Source organism: Haliotis rubra, unplaced genomic scaffold (genome assembly GCF_003918875.1).
Source record: "Haliotis rubra isolate DU_JTF1 unplaced genomic scaffold, ASM391887v1 Scf797, whole genome shotgun sequence".
NCBI lineage: Eukaryota > Metazoa > Mollusca > Gastropoda > Lepetellida > Haliotidae > Haliotis > Haliotis rubra.
The window spans coordinates 257,125-274,393 of record NW_025767520.1 but is presented as its reverse complement, the minus strand read 5'-3'; positions in this window follow the sequence as shown (position 1 = coordinate 274,393).

Here is a 17,269-nt window from a genome sequence, read left to right as displayed (position 1 = left end):
CATGGTGTACAGGCCTGTACAGGACATAGGATATATTTACAGACAATTTATGGAGGCTGGACAATGTATTGTGTTTGAGTTCTTACTTCAGTAGAAAGTTTAATGCATTTAGCTAAGTTTCGCAAGGCAGATTTATTGGAATATCTAAACAGTGACATAAACTTGGTCTAACCCAATAGAAGCTTTTAATATATAACTTTCTAAACTGGGAATATTTAGGACAAATCAAAATAAAATGAAACTCATCTTCAACAAAGATTTTACCCTGGCTATTGCAATAATCATAAATACAATCTTCCCCTGGAATATTACTGTATCTTACCAATTTCTATCATAAGGCGATGAATAGATGTTCGCATTTGCGTGATTGTTTTCATATCACTAGGATTTCTAACTAGATCCAAATACAATTCAAAACAAAAAAGTTCTTTTAAATTTTGTAAAGATCTCCATTTCTGAATATAGATATCAATGAGACGTTGCTTAACAACTTTACAAAATTTATCAACATTTACAATTGGAAATTCCCAAACATGCCCATAACCAATTCTATACAAAAACATTTTAACACTACGTAACCATGATTTATAACCATTAATTAGACCATTTAAAAAAACCTATAAACAACCCGCTATATGCAGTTTTCACTGTATAATAACTTAAACCCATAACGTAACACACGGATATACCTATTAAATATAAAGGGTACCTCTCAAGTTCGCCGTACACAGAAACTGTAGATGATTTGGCATTGATCTGCAAATACGCCTGCGAATTTAACTGAATTCTTTCAAATTCAGAACATTTTACGATACCCCACACTTTACAGCCATGTTTTGTGATCTTACACCATGTTATCTGTTTGTAAACATGACAACAAACTAAACCATTATCATTATTATTATGTTTTACAGATTAAGACTTATTATTATTATGTGATATTATTATTATTATATGTAATATACCTATTAATGATTATATTGTGCTAGTTATAGAAATATAGCCTGTCGTGATCTGGATACAATTTTGAGGAAACATGTCTTTTGAAATATAAGATGAACAGCTGATAACATTTACATTAGAATATGTGTTTTTTTCTCCTCCTTTTTGTTGTATCTAAGAGCTTTAATTCTTTAAAATAAAAAACTAAAAACAAAAACAGCAATACAATATAAGTGTAATTCCAACGATAAATACCCACATAGAATCGTGAATGTTTATATTTTGCCATTCCCGAAACCCAAGACTCAGCTTGTGATGGATTCGAGTGTGTGGCAGACCCCATGAACAACTGAATCATTCAGTGAGTGAGTGAGTGAGTTTAGTTTTACGCCGCTCTCAGCAATATCTGATTATTGCCGTAAATCCTACAGATGAAAACAAAGAGGGGAGGTAGCCGAAAGCGCAGGGTTGGCCCTTATCATAAGTAGTGCAGGATAAGTATACAAATATAAAACATATTTAGATTTTACTAAATTTTTAACTAATCCTGCACTACTTAATTCCTGCACATTTATCGGACAGGCAGGATGGAGGGCGTGTCATCTGTGGGGATCGCCTCGCAAGGTAAACAAAGACAGCTCGGTCAATGTTATCAAGTGCGCCTCGGTGGTGGAAAACCGTCGTCGCACCTAGATAGGACAGCGAGTGACGATCAGGCAGTGGTAATACGCATATAAGACACGTAGTCTTAAATGGAATATACCAGACGATTTTTAAAGCGTTATTGGCTTTAGGGAATGCAGTAAGAAGCATGGACCTGAGTCTATCCAAGTGTTACTCCTTAACTGACATACCCAGTTGTTTTGTTCAAAACAAGTCATTCCCCACACGACATCCCCACACGACATCGTCGTGCTTCATTGCGAACAACAATGTAGGATGTGACATCCTTCAGGGATTGGTGAGGTGCTGGTCTGGCACCAATGGTCCGAAGCGTTGGACACATGTGGTGTGGATACTGATTGGCGAAGACTGTGTCCGACTTCTATCAATGCCACTGTACAGTTACAGTGAAGCGCCATAGTAGAGGCGACTTTGCGAAGTACTAGAGGCTGGCATAGATGTAGGGGAAACTAGACCAGCCACATTATACGCATGAATAAAGGAAGTCCGTATCCACAAAACAATCAGGGTTTTGCTTACATGCCTCTGACGGCTTGAGGTCGCTTAATGTACAAACTGAGTACACCAGCTGAACACAGGAACGTCTTCACGCCGACAACACAAGATAAGGGCGAAATAGAGAACCGTCGATCATTTCGCCCTAGCTGGCAACGAGTGTGTAGTGATGAAATCCCCATAAAATACCCAGAGGTACAGAACCATGACTGCGATCCAATTAACACCAAGCGCACCAAACGCATGACGCTTGTCACTATCGCTGTGCAAGTCTGCAAGGGAAGTGTTCGTGAGTGACTTGTAAAACTCAACGCGTAGGCGGTCCAGGACCATGTTGAGAGTCCTGGTGGGTGGTCAAAACTGCAGCTTGGGTACACAAGTGCTAAAGAAACGAAGCACGGACGGTAACTGCTGTCAATGGGGACTGCTAAAACGAATTGCCACTAACATAAGTGGCAGCCATGTCCCTCCTGAAACGCCTTCCGTCTAAAAATACAGCAGGGAAACTTCTAAAAAACATGTGTGTGTGTGTGTGTGTGTGTGTATTCCGCGGATCCTGCTTCGTGGCAACACAACTGCTCGAACGACTGCCCCTTGTTATACATGTGCCTGATGGGAGTCTTATGTTCATCAGCAATGCAGTAACAATGTTTATTAATGCAAACTTGTTCTCGTCACTATATGGCTGGAATACTGCCGATGTGACGCAAAACCCAACTCAACTCAACTCAACTCTGGCTAAAAAGTAATTGGCGCAAAATGCCGCCTGCAGATGCAGTGTGTTAATTGAACCGTTCTGGCGTGGGATGAGGATACACTATAGGATGTTTCCCCATCTGGCTAGTTGAAGAGGGGCACTGGACACTAGACTGCTTCAAATCAGAACAACAATACGATATATTGCGGTACACTTTTCGTGAACCTGTTCACCCGATACGATCGGTAATTTCCGTGACCATGATCGGTAATTTTCGTGATGATGTATATCCTCTATATTATTATACGTTAATAGTTTTGAGAGTGTTTATTTGCCATATAATTGCATTTGCGTGACTTTTAAATCATATAGATTGGTACCGCCACTCGTTGATAAACAAGCCAAACAAAATGGGGGACGCCGCTGCAGACGCTCGTTCTCGAGTTGCAAACTTTAAAGTGAAGTCTTCAATTTGGAAACATTTTCAATTGATCTCTTGTACAATCACATCTGAGTCCTGACAGTGGCCAGTGGCACTGTTTCAAAAGAAAAGAAACAATAATTTCATTACCTTAACCATGTGTTACACTTTCACAATATATTGCTATACATATTGGAATACGCCAACACATACCGCAATATATCGCAATACGGAAATTTTTGCAATACCCAACCTTAACCTGCACCCAGGCATATGTTAAGTTCTGAGACAGACATGGGTGTCGGCTATAACTGGAAAACAGACGGAACTTCTGGAAACAGTAACCCGGTCAAACTCTTGTTAAACCACACAACAGTCGAGTTGCCCGGAAGACAGTGCGCCCGGTGACGGATAGCGAGGAACACTGCCTGGAGCTCCAAACTGCTGATAGATCTCATGACCGAAACCCTGAGATTATCAGATATAGTAAGGGGACGCCTCAATTCTGCATGGAAGCGCCGACCTAAACGTAGGTAGTTCGGAACTCGCTCAGTCAAGGGGACTGCAGCTATAACATCTATGGGCGAGTCCACTACGAGAAAAAAATACTGAGGTAAGGGAGGCAGGAGACCGACACGTTGACGAGTGTCCGCCTGTCATTCCCGGGTGGACATCGGTCCGAACAGCACACATGGGATGAGGGTCTATACCTGCCGGATTCCGAATGAGGATCTTGTCTGCTTGAAAGAGGCTTCAAATGTACGTCAGTGTGAGATGGTACAAGGTCCGAAACGTCCCGGTTGACAAGTTACCCCAGCTAATTAACCCAGCTAGTATAAAGACGTATGATGAAAACCGGCTGCTGTACGTATCCACATTACGGCGTATGGTGGAGAGCACACGTGAAATCACCAAATTATCAATGTTGCTGCATTATGATGTGAGTTAATAACCATGGAGCTGTTGAAGTAAAAGCGCAGGTACTCCTGGTCGAAAGTAAACCTCAGAACCAGGCACACCGTTGAGGCAGAGCTATGAGGAGCCGGAACACATGTTTCTAGATGTCGTGACGTATGGACCCCCAAGAAATAACCAATTACGTCAGAAACGCAGTAGTCACGGGTGTTTGGATAAGACAAGGACCTCTGAAAGAGGGAGTGTCCAGTCGTGTGGATCTTGAGCTTCATTTGCCCCTGCTTCCGTCACCCTTGAAGGGGACGCAGCTACGTTCATATCCTCCCTTTTCGATACGATCGGAGACTAATCTCAAGCCCGCCTAACAGTGTGGGGCCGAGGCAAGAGTAGGTACTGGATTCATGTGATAAGGGATGTTGGACTTGCTGGAAGGCCGTCAACGCTATCTCCCTCTGAGGAAAGTCGTACGCTGTTCGATAGACGTCCTTGAACTCGTTATTAAATATGGTAGTCAAGGACTAGGGTTGGCCAGACAGATTCCACTGAAACTTTTAATCCCAACCGGAAAAGGGGAGAGAAAGCCTTGACCTGAAATAACACATGCATTGGCGAGGTCTGCCCGTAAGTGTTCGCCAAGGACAGTGAGGACCATCCTCTACCAAGCCATCATAGAAGTGAGGTGACGATCCTGTACGGATTCATCTCAGGTCAGGTCTGGAGAGACAGTGTTAAAAGCTGAAGCTAAGTTTGAGAACTGTCACGCGCTTAAATTCTTGACAAGGGATTGAGTGAACGCCACGCAAACCGAACCATGAGTCTCATGAACCTATTCAGACAATGATCTACTCTTCAGCCGATCCGAATTTTCTGGTGTGAAACTGAAAATAGACATCACAAACAACTATGGTTACACTGAATTCCAATTCTTTGTTTCATATGGCGAGGTGTAGGCAGATGACCTTAACTGAGACGTCACAGACTGTCCCTGTTTGTTGAGGCCACATAAAATGATTCACAAGTCATCTGGTTACATCTGTTTTGAATTTTTTGCGCCTATTCAGTGTAGTTCTGTAACGTTATGATATCAAGTCCGTACCAGACAGCCAAACATTTCAATCGGCAGAGCCTCGTTTTGAGATTCCCACGATGTCCAGGCTTCCGTTTCGTCAGAGCTCGCTGTACGACAGAGCACGCTGCACGACGTGTTTGCAAGTGTTAGAAGGAGCGTAGTGTTGCAATATTCAAGTGATTAGAAGTATCAAATAATACTGATTAATATTTATGTATCCAACTAAATGAATTGGTCTAAAAGTTCTGGGCTGGTTATTGTAATAAGTTGCGCAATAGGACGGAACCCAGTCAATAGGAAACGAGACTCTTGTGTAATCAATGTTTTGACTTGGCCCGGCCTTAGGCGCCATAATAGTTGAAGTCTCCGAGGGCAAGATGTGTTCGTCTCCCGACGTAGAGGCCATCGGAGACAGTGGTGCAACCAACAGCTGCATGCCGAACCCTTGAAGATGTTGGAGGTGGTGACGCAGTATGTTAAACACCGGAGGCACTGAATATAGTGGAGGCGTCATATAGGTGCTGAATCTGGCAAAACCGCACCTGGAACACAGTATTCAGAGTCCAACACTGTTCCATCGCAGTGTCTGCCTGCTGCAGTAAGTATGGGTTTATAGGCGCTAGACCTAGTAGAGGCGCCATACAGCTGGTAGCATCGTACAGGCGCTAGATCTAGTAGAGGCGCCATACAGCTGGTAGCATCGTACAGGCGCTAGATCTAGTAGAGGCGCCATAAAGCTGGTAGCACCGTAAAGGCGCTAGATCTAGTAGAAGCGCCATACAGCTGATAGCACCGTACAGGCGATAGATCTAGTAGAGGCGCCAAACGGCTGGTAGCTCCGTACAGGCGCTAGATCTAGTAGAGGCGCCATGCAGCTGGGAGCACCGTACAGGCGCTAGATCTAGTAGAGGCGCCAAACGGCTGGTAGCTCCGTACAGGCGCTAGATCTATAGTAGAGACGCCATACAGCTGGTAGCACAGTACAGGCGCTAGATCTAGTAGAGGCGCCACACAGCTGGTAGCTCCGTACAGGTGCTAGATCTATAGTAGAGGCGCCATACAGCTGGTAGCACCGTACAGGCGCTAGATCTAGTAGAGACGCCATACAGCTGGTAACACCGTACAGGCGCTAGATCTAGTAGAGACGCCATACGGCTGGTAGCTCCGTACAGGTGCTAGATCTAGTTGAGGCGCCATACAGCTGGTAGCACCGTACAGGCGCTAGATCTGGTAGAGGCGTCATACAGCTGGTAGCGCCGTACAGGCGCTAGATCTAGTAGAGACGCCATACAGCTGGTAGCACCGTACAGGCGCTAGATCTAGTAGAGGCGCCATACAGTTGGTAGCGCCGTACAGGCGCTAGATCTAGTAGAAGCGCCATACAGATGGTAGCACCGTACAGGCGCTAGATCTAGTAGAGACGCCATACAGCTGGTAGCACCGTACAGGCGCTAGATCTAGTAGAGGCGCCATACAGCTGGTAGCACCGTACAGGCGCTAGATCTAGTAGCGACGCCATACAGTTGGTAGCACCGTACAGGCGCTAGATCTAGTAGAGGCGCCATACAGCTGGTAGCTCCGTACAGGCGCTAGATCTAGTAGAGGCGCCATACAGCTGGTAGCACCGTACAGGCGATAGATCTAGTAGAGACGCCATACAGCTGGTAGCGCCGTACAGGCGCTAGATCTAGTAGAGGCGCCATACAGCTGGTAGCGCCGTACAGGCGCTAGATCTAGTAGAGGCGCCATACAAATGGTAGCGCCGTACAGGCGCTGCATCTGGTAGAAAAGACCGGACAAGACGCTGGAGTGAGTGAGTATGATGGTATAGGAGTTGGATCTCGAAGAGGCGCCGTATACAGGCGCTAGATCTAGTTGAGGCGCCATACGGCTGGTAGCTCCGTACAGGCGCTAGATCTAGTAGAGGCGCCATACAGCTGGTAGCACCGTACAGGCGCTAGATCTAGTAGAGGCGCCATACGGCTGGTAGCTCCGTACAGGCGCTAGATCTATAGTAGAGACGGCATACAGCTGGTAGCACCGTACAGGCGCTAGATCTAGTAGAGGCGCCACACAGATGGTAGCTCCGTACAGGTGCTAGATCTATAGCAGAGGCGCCATACAGCTGGTAGTTCCGTACAGGCGCTAGATCTAGTAGAGGCGCCATACGGCTGGTAGCACCGTACAGGCGCTAGATCTAGTAGCGACGCCATACAGCTGGTAGCACCGTACAGGCGCTAGATCTAGTAGAGGCGCCATATAAATGGTAGCGCCGTACAGGCGCTAGATCTAGTAGAGGCGCCATACAGCTGTAGCTCCGTACAGGCGCTAGATCTATAGTAGAGGCGCCATACAGCTGGTAGCGCCGTACAGGCGCTAGATCTAGTAGAGGCGCCATACAAATGGTAGCGCCGTACAGGCGCTGCATCTGGTAGAAAAGACCGGACAAGACGCTGGAGTGAGTGAGTATGATGGTATAGGAGTTGGATCTCGAAGAGGCGCCGTATACAGGCGCTAGATCTAGTTGAGGCGCCATACGGCTGGTAGCTCCGTACAGGCGCTAGATCTAGTAGAGGCGCCATACAGCTGGTAGCACCGTACAGGCGCTAGATCTAGTAGAGGCGCCATACGGCTGGTAGCTCCGTACAGGCGCTAGATCTATAGTAGAGACGGCATACAGCTGGTAGCTCCGTACAGGTGCTAGATCTATAGCAGAGGCGCCATACAGCTGGTAGTTCCGTACAGGCGATAGATCTAGTAGCGACGCCATACAGCTGGTAGCTCCGTACAGGCGCTAGATCTAGTAGAGGCGCCATACAGCTGGTAGCTCCGTACAGGCGCTAGATCTAGTAGAGACGCCATACGGCTGGTAGCACCGTACAGGTGCTAGATCTAGTAGAGGCGCCCTACAGCTGGTAGCACCGTACAGGCGCTAGATCTGGTAGAGGCGTCATACAGCTGGTAGCACCGTACAGGCGCTAGATCTAGTAGAGACGCCATACAGCTGGTAGCGCCGTACAGGCGCTAGATCTAGTAGAGGCGCCATACAGATGGTAGCGCCGTACAGGCGCTGCATCTGGTAGAAAAGACCGGACAAGACGCTGGAGTGAGTGAGTATGATGGTATAGGAGTTGGATCTCGAAGAGGCGCCGTATACAGGCGCTAGATCTAGTTGAGGCGCCATACGGCTGGTAGCTCCGTACAGGCGCTAGATCTGTAGTAGAGGCGCCATACAGCTGGTAGCACCGTACAGGCGCTAGATCTAGTAGAGGCGCCATACGGCTGGTAGCTCCGTACAGGCGCTAGATCTATAGTAGAGACGGCATACAGCTGGTAGCACCGTACAGGCGCTAGATCTAGTAGAGGCGCCACACAGATGGTAGCTCCGTACAGGTGCTAGATCTATAGCAGAGGCGCCATACAGCTGGTAGTTCCGTACAGGAGCTAGATCTAGTAGAGGCGCCATACGGCTGGTAGCACCGTACAGGCGCTAGATCTAGTAGCGACGCCATACAGCTGGTAGCACCGTACAGGCGCTAGATCTAGTAGAGGCGCCATATAAAATGGTAGCGCCGTACAGGCGCTAGATCTAGTAGAGGCGCCATACAGCTGTAGCTCCGTACAGGCGCTAGATCTATAGTAGAGGCGCCATACAGCTGGTAGCGCCGTACAGGCGCTAGATCTAGTAGAGGCGCCATACAAATGGTAGCGCCGTACAGGCGCTGCATCTGGTAGAAAAGACCGGACAAGACGCTGGAGTGAGTGAGTATGATGGTATAGGAGTTGGATCTCGAAGAGGCGCCGTATACAGGCGCTAGATCTAGTTGAGGCGCCATACGGCTGGTAGCTCCGTACAGGCGCTAGATCTAGTAGAGGCGCCATACAGCTGGTAGCACCGTACAGGCGCTAGATCTAGTAGAGGCGCCATACGGCTGGTAGCTCCGTACAGGCGCTAGATCTATAGTAGAGACGGCATACAGCTGGTAGCACCGTACAGGCGCTAGATCTAGTAGAGGCGCCACACAGATGGTAGCTCCGTACAGGTGCTAGATCTATAGCAGAGGCGCCATACAGCTGGTAGTTCCGTACAGGCGATAGATCTAGTAGCGACGCCATACAGCTGGTAGCTCCGTACAGGCGCTAGATCTAGTAGAGGCGCCATACAGCTGGTAGCTCCGTACAGGCGCTAGATCTAGTAGAGACGCCATACGGCTGGTAGCACCGTACAGGTGCTAGATCTAGTAGAGGCGCCATACAGCTGGTAGCACCGTACAGGCGCTAGATCTAGTAGAGGCGTCATACAGCTGGTAGCACCGTACAGGCGCTAGATCTAGTAGAAACGCCATACAGCTGGTAGCGCCGTACAGGCGCTAGATCTAGTAGAGGCGCCATACAGATGGTAGCGCCGTACAGGCGCTGCATCTGGTAGAAAAGACCGGACAAGACGCTGGAGTGAGTGAGTATGATGGTATAGGAGTTGGATCTCGAAGAGGCGCCGTATACAGGCGCTAGATCTAGTTGAGGCGCCATACGGCTGGTAGCTCCGTACAGGCGCTAGATCTAGTAGAGGCGCCATACAGCTGGTAGCACCGTACAGGCGCTAGATCTAGTAGAGGCGCCATACGGCTGGTAGCTCCGTACAGGCGCTAGATCTATAGTAGAGACGGCATACAGCTGGTAGCACCGTACAGGCGCTAGATCTAGTAGAGGCGCCACACAGATGGTAGCTCCGTACAGGTGCTAGATCTATAGCAGAGGCGCCATACAGCTGGTAGTTCCGTACAGGCGATAGATCTAGTAGAGGCGCCATACAGCTGGTAGCACCGTACAGGCGCTAGATCTAGTAGCGACGCCATACAGCTGGTAGCTCCGTACAGGCGCTAGATCTAGTAGAGGCGCCATACAGCTGGTAGCTCCGTACAGGCGCTAGATCTAGTAGAGACGCCATACGGATGGTAGCACCGTACAGGTGCTAGATCTAGTAGAGGCGCCATACAGCTGGTAGCACCGTACAGGCGCTAGATCTGGTAGAGGCGTCATACAGCTGGTAGCACCGTACAGGCGCTAGATCTAGTAGAGACGCCATACAGCTGGCAGCGCCGTACAGGTGCTAGATCTAGTAGAGGCGCGATACAAATGGTAGCACCGTACAGGCGCTAGATCTAGTAGAGGCGCCATACAGCTGGTAGCACCGTACAGGCGCTAGATCTAGTAGAGGCGCCATACAGCTGTAGCTCCGTACAGGCGCTAGATCTATAGTAGAGGCGCCATACAGCTGGTAGCACCGTACAGGCGCTAGATCTAGTAGAGGCGCCATACAGATGGTAGCGCCGTACAGGCGCTGCATCTGGTAGAAAAGACCGGACAAGACGCTGGAGTGAGTGAGTATGATGGTATAGGAGTTGGATCTCGAAGAGGCGCCGTATACAGGCGCTATATCTGGTAGAAAAACCGGACAGGCGCTGGAGTGAGTAGGCGCCGTTCTATAGGCGCCGTACAGGCACTATATCCCTTATAATTAAAACCGCAGGACAGGCGCTGGAGTGAGCAAGTGAGTATGGTGTTATACAAGCGCTGGATCTGGTGGAAACACCATACAGGCTCTGGAGTTAGTAAGTATGGTTTACAGGCACCGAACAGGCGTTGGATCAGGTAGACCATACATTTGCCGTAGTCAGGAACGAAGCTGGAACAGGTAGGTATGGCGACGGAGAAACTGACACCAACTGCTGAACGCCAAAGGTCGTAGCCGATGTGGTAGATGCGCCGTACAGGCGCTGCAGTCCCTGCTAACTAGGTCAAGTGTGGAATGGATGTCGAAACATCCAGTGACTGCTGAGCGTGCGGCGCATGGGTCTTAGGCGTCAGGAGTATGACGCCTGCCATGGAAACTCTGAAAACAGCAACCTGGAGAATGGAGACGGAGCGCCAGACGCCCTAGAGTTAATGGACAACAGTGGTGTGGCAAGCATCTGGGTGCTTGCCATAGGCGACGTCGGTGTTGGACCTGACGCTTCATAGACGGAGAAAAGGTGTTAAGATGATATATTAAGAAAGCGCAACAAGCACATTCATTCATGTGAAAAACGGGGAAAAACACGGAAAAGTGCAATTCAAAAAGTATGAATGAAGGCACTTATGAGATACCTCGCCTTACAAACTATACTGCGTGTGCCGTATAGAAACTGCAGCAGAGCAGAACCCCCAGCAAACACACGGTGATAAACATTACAATAGTAATGAGGAACACACGGGGAAACAGTATAATTAAGAACAAACGTCTCACAAATACTGACAAAAACTGGAGACCAGAATTAAGGCTTAATATATATACGATAATAGTATAACAAATAAGCATGAGCCAAGAACAAGCCACTACGAATACATCGAAGCGGGGGACACCAGAAATGGGCTTCACACATTGTACCCATGTGGGGATTTGAACCCGGGTCTTCGGCGTGACGAGCCAACGCTTCAACCATTAGGCTAGCCCACCGCCCCCTCTTTAAACACAATTCATAGGATACAATTCAGTCGAGCTGGCAAACCACACGTCTTGCGAGGCATACGAAAAGCAATAATCTGAGCTGGCTGACGTCACCTTCCGGTGATGCGTGCGCAGACGGATGTTTACCCGAGACCAGAAAGTGATCACAGTCTACACTTTCAACATCAATTGTCTGGCACAGCCACGTTTCGAGTCATAAGCAATAAGTGCAGGAAGTAAGTAGTGCAGGATTAGTTAAAAAATATATAGCTACAATAAATCCCAAAGCATATAATCAAAAATGACTTCAAAATATTTCTCATGTGGTAGTTTAGGATATTTGGGGTAAGGTTTGAGGTCTATTTGGGGTTGGGTTAAAATGACATGGGTTATTAGTATGTTCTCGGCTATGCAGATATGCATAGCCACAACACACCCGGCAGGTTGGTGTGGTCTGTTTGGCACGTGCAGCACATGCACTGCCTGCCTCTAGCCCCATAAAGGGAGTAGCTTCACAGCACTCCTTGTCTTTAGTCCACTGGTTTGCCAGAGGTGAGGACATTTATTTCAGTTGCTTGAGTCCTGGTAATCCAGACCAAGTATATAGGTATTTTTTTGTTACATAGGAAATTAAGATATTTATTTGTTTTAGACATAGGCTCTGAAATCAGAGCCATGTCTCATTAGGGTTTGGGGTTAGGTCAGGATAGGTTTAGGTTTTGTAAATACATTATTGAGTTTCTCTTTTCTATTTGTTATGTTTTTACCAGCAATGAGGCCTGATTCATAGAGCCTATTTGAAGTTGGCTACTTTCCCATCACCACATAAAAAAAGTACACAACGCAAGGCCCTAAACCCTATTATAGCCAACTTCAACTGTCACTGGGCAGAGAAGCCTATTACTCAAACTAAACATTCGTGTAACCCTTCTGCCATATCCGTAGTAGAATTTTAAACTGAATACATTTGAAACAAGTTTGAATGACCCCCAAAAAGTCAGACTAAATTATCCTGGGGCAGATACTTGAGCCCAATGTTAAAGAGTAGGTTGATAAGTTATATATAGATGCAATATTACTGTTTCAAAACTCGTAGCGATTTATATTTATATTTCCTGAAAATATCGGAAAGCGCGCGTACAATCACCAAAACAAGCCCACAAGTTCGTCAGAAATAGACTCCATTGTGAGACCCGTTATGTAAACAAACGCATGTACGTGTATTTGAATCTCACCGTTCATGGCCCCACCTATATTAAAAACTTCCTATCAGGCAACTCAATTTTGTCAGCTGAGTTGTTTGTACTTTCAATATGATGATACATATTTCTCATGATTTTTTAACAATGCCATAATGCCATACACGATTTAAGTACTCAGGATTATTTTTTATCACAGCACCGCAATCATTACGCGCGTTCTGACTGGTTTGTCGTATTTCGCACATATAAACACTCGTCGAGAGGGGGGAAGAGTCTTCTTGGAGGTTACGGAAAGGGGCGAATGGTATCGAATGTTCGGCATGTTCAGGCACGAATTGGTTAGGAATCATTCGTAACTACTCGCCTCTTTCCGTGACCTACAGGCGAACGCCATCCGGCTTGCCGGAATGAAACGAGTTGTTACGAATGGGTCACGAATGAGTCGAGCTCGACATTTTCACTGTCGAAAAAGTTAAAAGTAGTATTTCCACCAGTGGTGTTAGCCGAGTAAAGCAACTGCAAACCAAGACACAGGGTGCTACGGAGTAAGTTGTTCTGTGGGAGACTGTACTAGGCAATGACACATTAAGCTGGTTCCCGGCTCCCTTTTCGCGCGCCAACTTGCACCAACTTGTATATTAAGATATGCGAGACGGCGCCCAGCGTAATGACAACGGACATGCATCGGTAACCAAGGAAACGTTTGATTACAAGGGTCCAGTCTAGATCGATATCCACCCGACATTTAATAGTGATAGCGTGACAATTACCAATTAGCATAAATCCGTCGAAAACCTACTTACTGATTTGCTTGTTTGGGAAATGCGCGGACGACTCCACAGTTGAGACAAGCTGCAGCTGGAAAAACCTGTTCTAAATATAGCGATGCGCTCAACAAGCTCATTACAACGATGTGTTTCACAGCGTTCTCCCTTATAGGAAGAAGAACTCCTCTACAGCGCTAGCTTAGACTGGTTATCCGAATCCTCCGCTTGGTGTCGCTGGTATCCTTCGCTAGACTGGTTCCCGTTCGTTCCAGATACAATGTCTATCTTGGCTTGTCCCGGAGGCCACCCGGGCCAATCCGAAAAGTGACTCGCGTCCCTTCGGAAGGGTTTCATATTGGCGTATGATTATCAGAACTACACCAAACAAGAACTCAATTTCTGTTGAATTAAGATAGTAAGGGATGATGATGAGTTATATGGAGGAGAAGCATATACAATGTGAATGAACCCCACCCCACCCCCACCCCCAACTTTATGTACGAAGTAAGTGACTCCCCCCTCCGATCATTTTAAAATATTTTATATACAAAACTGCTGACACCCCATTTCACTTAAATATGCCCAGTGGATTTAAAGACGCTGTGATTAACAATGATTAGTCATATTGTATTCTACCTGTGAAGATCTGGGTTAGAATTGATATTCAATATCCCATGCTCGTCGTTAGAGGCGATGAACGGGATTGGGTGGTCTGGCTTGCCGACTTGGTTGACACATGTCTCGTTTGTTTGTGTGTATCGATCCATGGATAAGATTTCATCATTATCGTAAATATCTCAACCTTAGATTTTTAAATTGCAATAACAGATGAAAAGCCATATTGTTTGTCTCGTGAATGTGGAATATTATGTTGTGAACATATTAGGCATCCATTGAACACGTGAACTTGTAACAATGAGTCTTTTACAGGCGTCTTGATGGATATTGTCGGGGCTGACATGAATTCTTTATAAGGCAACAAGTTCAGTCAAATAAAACCAATTATCAAACTGTCTTAATTAAGAAAACGATAAAACATTGTTGCTGTTCCTTTTCTTCTCGACCCGTGAAGATCAGGGTTAGAAATGATCTTCACCAACCCATGCTTGTCACAAGAGGCGATTACCGGGATCGCGTGGTTAGAGGGCTCGCTGACTTGGTTGACACGTCATCCTTTCCCAATTGTGTAGACCGATGCGCATGCTGTTGATCACTGGATTGTCTGGTCCAGACTCGATTATTTACAGACCGCTGCCATATAGCGGGAATATTGCTGAATGCGGCGTAAAACTAAATTCACTCACTCACTATATTGTTTTTAAATGTGAAGGTATTTATAGTCACAATACCTGAAAATGTCGGACAGCGCACGTAAAATCTGAAAAGCAAGCCTGTAAGATCGTCAGGGAAAACACTCTACAGGAAACACGAGAGCCGTTATATAAACAAACGCAGTATGCCATCGTTCGTGGTCCTATCCTTTTAAAACCTTTAAGTTAGGCAGCACACTTCTCCTAGCTATGTTGTTTGCAATCTTAAAATATCGACGATAATCGAGTCTTCTTGGAGCGTTCGTCGCCACCTTAAAAAGGTTGAACGTGAACGTGCAACTGGCATACTCGAAGGTAGTCAGTCTACTGTGGGTGTAGCACCTTATGAGATGCAGTAGACAGACAATTCACAACCCGAGGACACGTTTGCATGAAACGAATACGGCACCTCAGGGGCGGATACAGCTCTTTGAGAAAAGGGGGTGTATGGGGGATGGGGATGTGTGCACACTCTTGAGAAAGGGGGTGGGGATGGGGTGCACACTTTATTCTATTTCAATGGTCATTTGATGAACTTTGAGGACGAAAGGGGTGGTGCGCACCTCTGTGCTTGACCTTAATCCAATAGAACACTTATGAGGGGCTCTTGGAAGAAGTATTCAACTTGAGGCGTAAACACCAGAATGTCGGTACAGCAATGTCGCAGGTTTCTTATGCTGTGTTCGCGGGTGTTAGACAGTCGATGAGACAACGTTTCCTTGCTGTTGTGAGTGCGAGAGGGGGCACTGATACATGATACTGAACAAGCTCCAATTGAGATGGCCTGTCCCCGTGAAATAAAAAATGTGACCCATTGTGCTACTGTTGACTGTGCAGGGTGTACGACGGGCACCTTAATGCCTAATCCTATTTTAGTGCACGACGGGCACCTTAATGCCTAATCCTGTTTTAGTGCACGACGGGCACCTTTATGCCTAATCCTGATTTATCAACTACTATCCACCAGCAACACAATTTGTTCTGTATGGGTGTTTGGGATATAAAGTAACTAATGTGAAGTTTCTTTTTATGTTTAGTATACGACAAACTAATCAGAATGCGTGTAAGTATTGAGGTACTTTGATAAAAAATAATCCCGAGTATTTAAATCGATTATAGCTAGCGTTATGTGAAAAACTTGCATCGTTATTTGAACATTACAGAGAACATGGCTAATAGTATCGTGTTGCAAAATTTAATGTTTAATACAACTGTAAAATAAAATTTAATAAAACACATTTTTTCAACTTATCATTCTCATCATCATCATCATAGTTTAAAACAAGTGTAACAACAAACAGCAACTAATGTTTTTTTACTGTTAGAAATGGTAGTAATTACGTAAGAACATGTTCTCAACAAATTATCATTAATATGATTAAAATAAGGTTGACCTTTTCAAAGCAGCACATTTCGAGTGCTTAAGTAATGTATTACTATGTCAATTTAACAGAAATAGAGTTGTCGTCCCACTAGGGGCGGTGGGGTAGCCTGGTGGTTAAAGCGTCCGCTCGTCATGCCGAAGACCCGGGTTCGAATCCCCACATGGTCACAATGTGTGAAGGCCATTTCTGGTGTCCCCCACTTGCTATTGCTGGAATATTGCTAAAAGCGACGTAAAACCATACTCATTTACTCATACGCCAAAATGAAATCTTTCCAGTCGTTCTTCAACTTGTCCCGGAATAACACGAATGGATCACGAATGTCTCCAAACGGCCAGTTGTGCTGTGTTTCCGCCGAATCCGCGCGGCTGCAGTTCTCTCCTTACAAATCCCTACTGTAGCACGTGGTTACAATGTGGTGGCAAAAGAGAGTGAGTGAGTGCGTGAGTGAGTTTAGTTTTACGACGCAGTCAGCAATATTCCAGCTATATGGCGGCGGTCTGTAAATAATCGAGTATGGACCAGACAATCCAGTGATCAACAGCATGAGCATCGATCTACGCAATTGGGATCCCGTTAGTCCCGACAAGCATGGGTTACTGAAGATCAATTCTAACCCGGTCCTGCACGGGTCTAGCAAAAGAGAAGCCACAAAATGAGCGATCTAGCCCACTGAGCCACAACGGTTTCCACAAAAATGTCCCTCGGCAAGATGACTTTCGGAACGTGTATTTATAAGTCACAAAATGTGATTGACAAAGAATTAAAAGCGTACAGAAGAAATATCTCACACTCCAGATGTCCGATTAACTAAAATGGCACCACCCAGTAGTGAAACACCAACTAAACCAATAAGAAGAAGAACAAACGATAACCACTTCCATGTACTCATATA